The sequence below is a fragment of the Tupaia chinensis genome, unplaced genomic scaffold (genome assembly GCF_000334495.1).
Source record: "Tupaia chinensis unplaced genomic scaffold, TupChi_1.0 Scaffold000250_1, whole genome shotgun sequence".
Classification (NCBI taxonomy): Eukaryota; Metazoa; Chordata; class Mammalia; order Scandentia; family Tupaiidae; genus Tupaia; species Tupaia belangeri.
The window spans coordinates 394,287-406,819 of record NW_006159730.1 but is presented as its reverse complement, the minus strand read 5'-3'; positions in this window follow the sequence as shown (position 1 = coordinate 406,819).

Genomic DNA, 12,533 nt, shown 5'->3' with positions numbered 1-12,533 from the left:
GTGATTTCTTGCTTTCTGTCTCTCTGTCTCTCTCTGTCTTTCTGGCAAGTGCATGCGCCCTATAGAAAAAACCTCTCAAAAAAAAAAAGAAAGAGAGAGAGAGATGGGGCCTTTGGGAGCTGATTATGAATGGAATTGATGCTGTTATAAAAGAGATGAGAACGAGAGAATGAGATCCTTTGCCCCTTCTGCTATGTGGGGGCATAGCAGGTGGGGAGGGAACAAGGGGATTTGAAAAGACAATCATCTATGAGGAAGAGGGCCCTCTCTAGACACCAAATCTGTTGGCCCCTTATTCTGGGACTCCCCATTCTCTGGAACTGCTGGAGGTAAATTCCTGTTGTTTATAAGCCACCCAGTCTATGCATTTTGTTATAGCAACCCTAACAGACTAAGACAAGGGAGATACGCTCTAAACCTATATACCAGAAGCCAGTCAGAAGGGCCAATTTCTGGACCCTTCCTAACACTCAAGCAGAAGAAGTTCTGGAGGGGGAGCCCAGGAAACCATTTCAGTGATTCTGCTGCTTGGGAGTTTCAAAAGTCACTGATTTAGATGCAACTGAAGCATTTTCCAAAATGCATCTGTTACCTTGACTCAGAGTTCAGAAAATTAAAAAAAAAAAAAATAGTGGAGTATCTTCAGCAACATGCACATTTTCATGTAGTAAATCTCTAAACCTCCTCATCTGAGATCAGGTCTATGAGTATGTTTTGGTGGAGAAACATTTTATTTTGCTATGAATCCATTTGGAGAGTGCCTTGTACTTAACAGAACAAGGACTGCTGTACTGTCACCATGCACTCAGGGGCAATCTGAGAAAAGCTCTGAACAGAAAAAGATTCTGATCTTGATCACCACTCTGTTTTTGTTTTTGTTTTCACATTTTTAGGTTTTTGCCACAGGGTGCATGGACTCACTGGAGAGAGGCGGAGAGAGAAGGAAAGTGAGAAGTCATCCTCCAGGGAGGATGGCCATGTCGCAATCCCTTCTCCTCCAGTCTCCTCTTGGGATTTTGGGCACGCGTGTATGCACATGTGCCTGGTGTGAGTTTTAAACCACTGGGTCTGGGACTCAAACCAGATTCAGCCTTGTGGGAATCTAGCCCCTTAACCACTATGTCACCTGGTAGGCCCTGAATCACAGTTTTTGAAGGGCCTTTCATCTCTGGCCCATAGCAGTACAAAGGATCTCAAGGGAAGTAACCCTCAGGATCCAAAAGCCCAGACACCTACCTGTCTGAGATCCAGAAGCGGCCAAGTCAGAGATGAAGGCTGCCAAGGAGAAAAGTGCACCCACGCTGAGCCCACAGGAAGAAGAGAAGAGAAACCCAGAGGAAGTATTTCTAGTTTCTGCGTCGCTGAATAAACACACCTGCCTGAGATACTAGATGAAGCTCCTGAATTTCAGTCCTGTCAGCAGAACTTCCTGGCCGTCTGGGAAGCTTCAGGCAGTATCCTTCAAACTTGCTGAGTTTTTATTGCAGAGCGTGGCCTGGAGACTGTGACTGTCTCTTGGGGTGCAGTAAATGAAGGGACATGAAAAGAAAGGAAGATAGCATTCAAAAACACCCCTTGCACAGTATGTAATGGAAAACAATCACACCAAAAATAAATGGCCATGTGTCCTTTGGGGACTCTGCACTGCTGCCTTGAGCCTGGGTTTTGATTCTTCTGGAAGGAATTATGCAGCGATGGCGGCTCCTGCACAAGCTGAGGGCTCAGGTTTCCTAGACAATATCCTGACTTCAGACACATGTGTCTCAGCAAGATATACGTCCACTGGCTTGAGAGAGTGCGATAGCTGCTTGGTGGCTTGTTAGAAGGGTGACTCTGTTAAGCAAGGCAGCAGTTCTCATTTTTTAAATTCAGGCTCTTTCTGACTCAAACATGCCTGAAGGAATAATACTGCTTGCTACCTTGATTTTTTTATGTGGACTTATTCATCCTAAAAGTTTATTAATAGAGAAATGAGGCTCTTTAGATAGTTAAGTGACTCAGATTCTGCATCTAATCTATAATGTGCTTTGAGATTTGGGGGAATCACGTGCCAATACGGGTTCTATATCTAAACAGTGGGGATGCGACCAGTGAGCAGCCACACCTGCAAGTGCACTTTAAGGGAGCTCCATTGGGATCTCTTCTCCTTAGAGGTTAAGAGTAAGAGATGAAACAAGATCATAAGCAGATGAGACATGTCTCTCCCTCTCTCTCCGTGCCACTCGAGATCTACCTTGCTCACCGGCTCCACAGAGGAAACCCCCACCTTACTGCCCCATTCCACACACCCACCTATTTTCCAGCCTACTCACACTTCCTCCTTCCTCCTCTCCCCTCCACTCCCCACTGACATAATAAGGGGCAAGCTTTGTACTCTGTCCTCCCCATGACCACCAACTCATGGGCAATACCACTTGAAACTTACAGAAGCACAATTCCATTTCCAGCAGGTGGGCACACAGGGGGGGACAAAGGACAGGCCTGTCTCCCCAGTCCACCCGGACCCACAGTCCTCACAGGAGAAAAAAGTTAATTGGCAGACTCCTAGGGCCAACAAAGGAAGCCAAGACCAATGGGGGAGATACTTACTGGCAAGCACATAAGCATTTCTAAAGAAAGACTTGCTTTGCTACACCTTGATATTCTGAATATTTATGTCTACCCCAGCCTAGTCTGGGCCAAATCCCCAAGCAGCCCTGTTAAAATGCAGGAAATGGTGATCATTTAAAATAAATAAATAAATAAATAAAATCACTAAATCTGCGAGTGTGAAACACCTAGAAGATCTATTGAAATAGTAGTCATCAATGGCCAACACCAAAGGTTCCCTCAAACAGAGCTCACAGACAGACAGTGGTATAGCAGTAAAACGTGATGCTCTGCAATGCTGACTCACATGGGAAAGTTCCAGGTTCACATCTGGAGACCTCCTTGAGTATGCCAGACTCACATGTGCCCATGATCCTGGGCAGCTGAGGCTATGGTGGATCATGACGTTAAGGTCTTGTTGAGGGTGCCCTCTCTCTCTCTCTCTCTCTGGAAGAAATAAACAAATAGACTTTTTAAAATGTACAAAGTTTAGCACTTCCTATTCCTGCCAATTTCACAGAATTTTCAGCCAACTGGGGATGGGAGGGTGTGGAAGTGGTGGATAGTCAGTCTGGAAATGTAGCTGTATTATGCTGTGCGTGTTTTCTAATCAGCTTCACTAATGAGCAGATTTATTCAGATGCCATTAAATTATGGTATTACAAGTATTATGCAAACAAATCTGAAGTACCTGACATCTTTCTGGTAGCACTGCCAAATGCCTTCACAAGGCTGTCAATACGAAATCAGGAATACTCTTAAAAACTATAATGTTAAAGACAAGAGATTCCACTCTCAGCTATTATATAGGACTTGATGAATCTTTTAGTCAGAACATTTGAAATAATTCATTATGTCTCAAAAAAGTTTCCGCCTAAAACAATGCTGTGTAGATTTTTTTTAAGATCCTTTTCCAGTGTTCATGCCACTTTATTGCAAAAGAAGCAAATTAAATTTCTTCTTTGTTCCAGCTCTTTTGCACATTTTCTCCCCACCCCCTTCTCTTCTCTTTCCTTTTTTTTTTTTTTCTTAGCGCTTTTTTATGAGCTTGTCTCTCTTTCTCACATTTCCTGTCATGGAGTAGGAGGATACATTTTTATTTTGTAATAAGGTTGCTTAAATCACTTCCTCAATCTCTCTCTGGAGAACAGGGTTTCAATAAAAACGTTTCATGGGCTCTTATAACGTCTTTTCTTTATCTTTTAGTCAGAACATTTGAAATAATTCATTATGTCTCAAAAAAGTTTCCGCCTAAAACAATGCTGTGTAGATTTTTTTTAAGATCCTTTTCCAGTGTTCATGCCACTTTATTGCAAAAGAAGCAAATTAAATTTCTTCTTTGTTCCAGCTCTTTTGCACATTTTCTCCCCACCCCCTTCTCTTCTCTTTCCTTTTTTTTTTTTTTCTTAGCGCTTTTTTATGAGCTTGTCTCTCTTTCTCACATTTCCTGTCATGGAGTAGGAGGATACATTTTTATTTTGTAATAAGGTTGCTTAAATCACTTCCTCAATCTCTCTCTGGAGAACAGGGTTTCAATAAAAACGTTTCATGGGCTCTTATAACGTCTTTTCTTTGTTGCTCACTGCTTGGGAGCTGGGGAGAAAGTGGGAACCGTTGTCATAGATCCGGCCTGGCAAGGAAAGAACCTATACTTCCAGAGAGATTAAGTACAAATTGGGAGGACCACAGGGTGGGGTGGTGCATGCACTTACAACATCAGCTCCCACCCTCCTTCCTTCCCTCCGGGCAAACAGGGAAGATAAGTAACTGTCCCTGTTAGGTTAGTCTTCCCACATTCCCTTGCTGGCCCCCTTTCTTTGCTCCCAGGCTGGCCGTGTGCAGAGAAGTTAGTGCTAGAATAACTGCTTTTATCCCTCTTGAAAATATTTATGGCTAGACATTAGAAATTGCCCTGGGAAGTATCCCTATAAATTTCCTGTGACCCCCACCTTTCCCTGTCTTGAAACTCAAGATGAATCAATCCTAGGGTGAAAAAAGGGAGGAAGAACTTTCAAAGGTGAAATTTGATACCAATTTCTTATCTTATTGGCAACTCTCCAAGTCTTGCTTGAGCCATTTTGTTCGGCCTGAGGTGACTGATCACCAGCTGGGAAAACACAGTCCCTGTAGGGAGGTTCCAAGCCTGAACTGGAGATGGTTCAAAGACACCACTCTGTTGAGGAGAGAGTGACTCCTCTTTCTGAGGGCCATGTGTGTGCAAGCTCTGCAGGAAAAGAGGTCACTCTCTCCAAAACCGCTCTGTGTCAATAAGTAAACATTTAGAAATTCAAAGACACCATATTCACTGGGGCTTCAGTAAAATACAATGGCAAGGCCTCCTTTGACATCAAATTTTAGAAGACCCTCTCAGCTGACCCAAGTAGGGACATTAACTATCACCTGCATGAAGAACCCAGTACCAAACTCAGAAATATCTTACCATCAGAATGACTTTAAAAGCTCAGGGTGTCCCTGAGGCTTCTTATTTGGCCTGGTATAGGGTGAATTTCTGACTCTGGATAATAGTCTCACACAGTCCTGCATTTTTCCTTTGGCCTAACTTCATGTCAACCTAAAAAGGTAAACTAAGTCAAAGTATGTAAAGGAAAAGGAGTTTATTTGGGCATAAGTTTAAGGACTGCAGCTAGCATGCAGCCCAAATGAACATTATTCAGATTGCCCCTAACATGCTCACTGAGGTTTTATAATCCTCAAGCAACAGGATTTTTCTTTCCTTTTCTTTTTTTCCAGAGAAATTTTTGCTGTAGGGCATATGCACTCACCAGAGAGACAGAGACAGAAAGTGACAAATCACACGCTGGGGGGATGGCCATACTGCAATCCTTTCTCTTCCATTCTCCTCCCTCAAGCAGAGTTTTACAGGCAAAAACTACAAGGAGAAGGGGAAGAGAGAGAGGAGATTATAACAGTTGTTTTGGGAGAATTATCCTTAGCTATTACTACTACAGTATCAATAGTAAAGTGGACAGGCAATTTCTGGATAGATGTCGTTGCAAAAGCAGTCTTTGCGTCATGATGCAGTGGTCTTTGTACAACGCTGTGCTTCTTCCAGAGTTCTTTAAGTAACAATTCTTGTTACCAGGCATAAGTGGCATGAGAAAACACCTCCTCTATGGCCTTCCCTGACTTGGTTTAGTTAGGATTGACATGAATTAATCCATTTTGATTCTGACAAACTTTCACACTCATCCATTGTGTGGTGCTGGAAAGGTCATTTAAAATATCTGAGCGTCTTTTTCTTCATCTGTAAAAGAAAAAAATAATGTCTATCTTATAACATAATTGTGAGAGGGACTGGCAGATGGTGTGGTGGGTAAGGCACTGCATTCCCACATGGGTGACCACGGTTTGAGTCCCACACTGGCAGCTTGCTTTATCATGCTTCCTCTTGCACTCTCTCTCTGTCTCATTCACACACTGGTCAAATTGAAGAAAAATAATAAATAAATAAAATTAAATTTAAAAATTTTAAAAAGATAATTGTGAGAATTAAATAAGACAATGTACATACATCTTGTGTACAGTATCAGGCACAAATAAGCCCTAATGAAAGCTGATTGTCATGCTCATTGTTATGATGGTGACATTGTGATGGTTTCCCAGCCACCTCCGAGGTGCTGGTAATTTAAGCTTATTCACAGGCGGAGAAAGTCTAAGAGTGAGTGGCTACTGCAAAGACTTACTTCCAATGCCTGGCCAGACCCAATGATGGGACAAAGGCCTTGTTAGGAATCTGACCTATCCTAATATGTAAAGCACTGAAGTCTCCCCAGCACTTTCTATGGGGGTCAGCAGATTGTGTGGTGGTTAAGGGTGCTGGACTCCTAATGGCTGACTGTGGTTCAAGTCTCAGATTTGGTAGCTTCCTTTCTTGTTTTCTCTCTCTCTCTCTCTCTTCTCAGCTCTCTGCCTTTCTCTCTGTCCCTCTCTAGTCAAATAAAGTAAAATAAATAAATAAATAAAAGTTAAAGAAAAAATAAATAAATGTTACTGAATAGATGTAACATTATTTTTAAAATATATATATATATATGCATCACAGACAAATGTCTTGACCTACAAGTATCTATACTGAGCACATAAATATCAGTTTTTCTGGCTAGAATCAAGGGACACACAGTGTTCTGCTGTCAAGAGCTAGTCATGACCCTGAATGCACAGCCTCATCCTAAGACCAACGTAGAGAGCAGCTCACAAGCACAATTCAATTGGTCTGACTCTTGCACAATAAAACTGCAATTTTCATTTTACTTTCTCATTTTCCTAGGACATAAAATCAATTTTTATTGTGACTCTTTTCCTGATTCTGGAAAAATAAGAGATGATGCAAATCGGCTAATCCTTTCACAATTTCCAAGGCTTAAAAATCACTTCCCACAATCTCCAAGGCCAACTGGGCAGGACTTCCCAAGTTCTATTCCTTGTCTCTCCTCAGTCACAAAGCTTTTACTTTTAAAGGCAGTTCCTGAAGTTCATTTCTCCCTCGCTGCCTAGGAAAGCTTCCATATGTGTTGGGAAATAGCCTGCATCCCCCAGGGATGGCAAACATTGAGTCCTCTCCTCAATATTTGTCTCCATACTCACTTCCTAGTCATCTCACCTCCTCAGAAAGACCAGAACTTCATACTCCTGCATGTAACTCAAGGGATCTAGAACATTCCCTCATGTCATTGTCAAGGCCACCATGTGCTATTGCTGGTGTTTACAACGTGCTCTACACACCATCTTTGACTTGTTCAGGTCTCACTTCATTCACCCCAGATCTACAACTGGTGATAATGTCCCCAGCATCACAGTAAGTTCCAAGAGGAGATTTCTAATGGGTGAATAGACAGGACGCTAGTGAGTTCGGTAATCTGAAATTAAACATTGGTGATGCCTACATTTATAAATGTCTGGGTATGTAGTGTGTTGGGAGGTGAGGGGGCCCCGTGGCAATTTAAAAATCAAAACAAACATCTCAGGAGACTTAGCCCTTTTGTTCCTCAACTCTAACCCTCAGCCTGCTGGGTGCTGGTTGGTTGTAAATGAATTTAGGTCAATAAATTCCAAGAGACTTTTCCCTGATTTCCCTAATTTTATCCCCACCCATGACCAGAAATAAAATCTCTCTCTGGGAACCAGTCCCATTTTGAACAGCATGTGGTTTTTAACACCCTTTCTAGCATTGAGAGGCTTGCCTTCATATTCTAAGGCCTCTGAGCCTATAATTAAATCACTTATAATCAAAGAACATTACTCATATTACCAGTGAAATACAATCTCTGTATTCCTAGACAGAGCAACCATCAATTACCAGCAAAGCAATGCCTTTAAGCAATTGGAACAATCGTTTTCATCTCAGAAATTGGCTTTGGCTTCCTTTAGCTCATATAAAGGTCCTGTCCACGGTATACTCTACACTGAGCAACCAACAGTGTCCACCTTCTATAAGACGACCAGAGCACTGATATTATCTTCAATTAATTCTCAGTATATCCTCATAAAGTGGAGAAAAATATGAGTGGTGGTTAATTCCAGATGGAAAAATACTATACGGAAATAACTTACTATAAATTTTAAGGTAAGCTCATAACAAAAACCAGGATACTATTTTGTACTTTTTCTACTTTTCCTGAATGAGCCCTCTTTAGATGTACAACTTCCCTGTCTGCTGCCTTACATAACCTTCCAACTCCTTTGCCTATAACTTCTCTATTTCACATTATAAAGGACCTGATACCAGTAAAAAACAAGCATACTTCATTTCACTGTGCTTTCCTGCCTATGGTTTTTCCTTTAATGACAGCAAAAATAAAGTTGAAAAGATTGCAGGTAAAACAGGAAAGCAAGATGGGCCAGCCCATGGCCTGGTGGTTACGGTGCCTGAATCCCACATAGCTGACTGCAGGGTTCAAGTCCCAGACCTGGTGACTTGAGAAACAGTCTGGGTGTTTGTGCCCAGAATCCTGAAAGGAGGGAGAAATGGAAGAGAAAGGATCACTTGCTCACTTTCATTCTTCTCCCCCAACCCCCAACTCTGTCCAGCAAGCACACACACTTTCTAGTGAAAAAAAAAAAAAAAAAGGAAGACTAGTTGCATAATGAAGATAGGCTTGTCCTTGCATTATGTGACGTATTGGTTGAAATGTCAGAGGACTTAGATATAAAGGGTCACTGGACATTGAAGTTCCCTTTTTCCTTTCTCCACTCAAAAATGGCTGATATTTATTGGAACTAAGGGAAAACCCAATAAAATTGCCTTAAACTAAAAAGAAGAGGGGGCAGTAGGTGTAGTGGTTAAGATGTTAGATTCCCACATGGCCAATCATGATTCAAGTCCCAAATCTGGCAACTTGCATTCTCACTTTTGCTTTCTTTCTCTCTGTGTCTCTTTGGTCAAATTAAAAAATAAATAATAATAACAAATAGAAGTAAATAAAAATTAATTAAAAAAGAAAATTAAAAAGAAGATAGATTGGGACCAGCAGTTAGTGTAATGGCTATGTCACTGGACTCCCACGTAGTTGACCATGGTTCGCGTCCTGGACCCGGTGGTTTAAAACTCACGCTGGGCGCGTGTGCGTGCGAGCCCAAGATTCCGAGAGGAGAATGGAGGAGAAGGGATTGCAGCGTTGCCATCCCCCCTGGGGGGTAATTTCTCGCTTTCTATCTCTCTGTCTCTCTCTGTCTGTCTGGCGAGCGCACGCGCCCTATGGCAAAAACCTCTCCAAAAAAAAAAAAAAAAAAGAAGATAGATTGACTCATGTAGGTGGAAATATAGGGATACTGTGATCAAGTATGGCTTACCCACGATCCTGGCTCTAAGCAAATGATTCTCTCAAAAAAAAAAAAAAATATATATATATGGAAGCTCCATAAGTAGGTTTCATTTTTAAGCTATTAACTGATACAGCTATGTGAGTCCTGGACCTTATCTGTAAATGACAACTTTCATCCAAACATCATTCCAGGCAAGAGTCCTGAGACTCATCTTAAGTGGGTCACTGGTCACAAGCCTTCCTTCACAACAGACAGCTATGATCAAAGTTATAAAATGCTGATTGTCTTAATTAACTAGAGAAAACCCTTGGAACATAGAATCTTAGGTTGAACCATGTGAAACTGTAATACTAAAAGGCAATGATTTTTGACCTGCAAAAACAGTAATTTTACATGAGTTAGACTATTACATGAGCTGTGTATGGAGAAGCATGAATGCCAAATGAAAACCCACGTATTTAAGAAAGTGGGCAGGAAACTAACACATCCAATGTGTGAGCATTGTTGGGACAGGAGTGGGCTGGGAATTCTTCCGTGGCAGGCTTCACTGTATGCTAGTTATGTGAACTTGGGTAAGTTTTTCAATTCCTCTATGCCTTGACTTCCACATTTACAAAATAGAAATTACAACATACATGCCTTGTAGGGTTGCTGTGAGGATTCAATGAGTTAATACACAAAATTTTTAGGATAGTAACTGGTTCTCAGCAGATATAAGCCATTATTATTATTGTTGTTGTTTTCTTTGTTATTTCTGGACAAATGCAATGGCTTTCATTTGTCATCACCACAGTGCTTTGTTTATATTTGGGTGATGCTCTGTCTTGTAACCAATACTAATAGCTGCACTCCCAGAGCACTAAAGTTCTGGGGGTTATTAAAATTGGAGTCATCATTCAATTACATTTCATCACACTAAGAAAAGGTTGTTTTCATCTGTGTGCTTACCCACAGAGCCTCTGCAATCACCACACTCTCAAAGCCAATTAGAGTCAGTAAATTACCCAAAGACATAAAATAATTGTTTTCTAGAAAGCGCAGAGTAGCTAGAGAGGCACGGTCTCAAATCAGATGACTAGTTTTATGAGCTTCTCAATCTCAAAGGAAAAGCCAAATTTGCTTACTCTCTGCCCACCCCCTTTCCCCTTAAAGAGAGTTTATTGTGTTTGTTTTTAAATCATGGGCTTCAGTATTAACAGCAGCATATCCTGGGATAGTCATGTAGTTCATCACTCTACCTCTCAGCAGGATTGTTTCAAAATCATCCCAGGCTAGAGGAGCAGTCACACTATTCCTGAGAAACAGCTCGACCCCTGCAAGAAGCCCACTCTAAGAACACAGAGGGAAAACTGGAGGGTGTTTCATACTTTCTGCTTGCCACTTGATACCTTTGTGCCTCTGATTACCAAAATGGGTGTGTGTGTGTGTGTGTGTGTGTGTGCTTCTCCCCACCAACACCCAATCAATTCTCCTATGGATTCTCCAGCATATATTCTTGTAGCAGAGGGTCCTCTAATTCAGTTGAGTTTTGACACTGTCTTCCTTGGAGTTAGCATCAGATAACACAGGTTGAGAGCTCAGTCCTGCAAGACTGCCTCCTTCTTCAACTGCCAGTCATAACTAGGCTGGCATCTATATTTCTCTGTAAATCAGGAGTTCATTTGCCCAAGTTTGATTAACTTGTTAGAGTGGCTCACAGAACCCAAGGAAACAATTACGCTTGCTGTTTTTCTTATAAACAGTATTACACAAAATACCTACAAAAAAAGAAAGTCAGAACAACCTATGGAATGCAAGGTCTGTTAAATCCCAAGAGAAGTATAAATATGAATCCTTGGTTACATTCCACACCTATCAAGAGTTTTGCCCGAAAGGCATGCTTCAGTTCACATAAGCAAAGGGTTGTAGATTTACAATATGACTCCCATCCTTTCTTTATTACTATGTTCCTTGGGTTTCCCAACAGAGTTGAGTACCTCTAGAACCTCATTTGTCCTTCCCTACCTGCCTATCATTCTGAGCTAGTCTATGAGGTCAGCTGAACTCCACTTTGGACTTCCGGCAGCTGCCCTATCAATATCTGGCTTTTGTCCCATCTTATTATTCTTCTCATAATACTATCCATGACTACTGTATACCAAACAAAAACAAGAACTATTAGTTTTGGAAGCTTTCACAGGTATGAAATGAATTCAGAAAATTCGGCTCCTAGCCTGCTGAAACTTGAGGAATCAAGCAAGCATATGTTGTTGGTCAAGTTTGGGGATTTTCCTAAAGATGTGTGGCTCCCTTAGCTTTCGTTCCACATTCTTTGGGGGTTGGCTGCATATTCAATGTGCAAAATTAATTTTAACTTTCTAGCCCTGATAACATCTTGGGGTTGTTAAATGCACCAGGGTACTTGGTAATTCATCTTACTCAGAATTTTCACAGCTTGGTAAGCATGCATTCATTATTCTAGAAATCACTTTAATGTTTAACAAACATATCTGGCATATTCTCAGCATTCACATTTTCCATTCTCACCTAACCTGTCATGAAACATGCTACATGTATACAAATAAACAATCTTTTTAAAATTATTTTTAATTTATTATCATTGTAATCTTGTTTATATTACATTGAATTGCATATAACTTTACAGTGTATTACATTGCTTTTTCAAAAGGGAATGCCATGCAAGTCAGTCAATACTGAGACATTAAAATCCCCACTTCACCATTCAATATCTTTTGTTTTTCCCATTCATTATTATTATTATTCCAATTATTTTTTTAACCAGTCAATCACTATTTCTCATTTTGCTTGTAAAAAGACTTTACCCATCATGAAATACATCTCAGACCAATCCAGCTGAGAATACTATACACGTCATCAACAGGTAATAAGCCATATCTGTGTCCCACTAATGTCATGCCTCTTTATTTGTTCTCTTGCTATCTCTCTCTATCCTCTTCTCTTCACCCCCCCATTCCACACTGTCTTATTCTCCTTAAGTATTTTCACTGCTTTTATGTCCGCCAATATTTTGCTCTCTACCATAGAGTGCAGATAGTCAGTATATATTAAGTGGATACATACAATATTTTTCTTTTATAGCCTGGCTTACTTCACTCAGCAATAGATCCTCCATATCTGACCACTTTCTATCAAATGCCAGG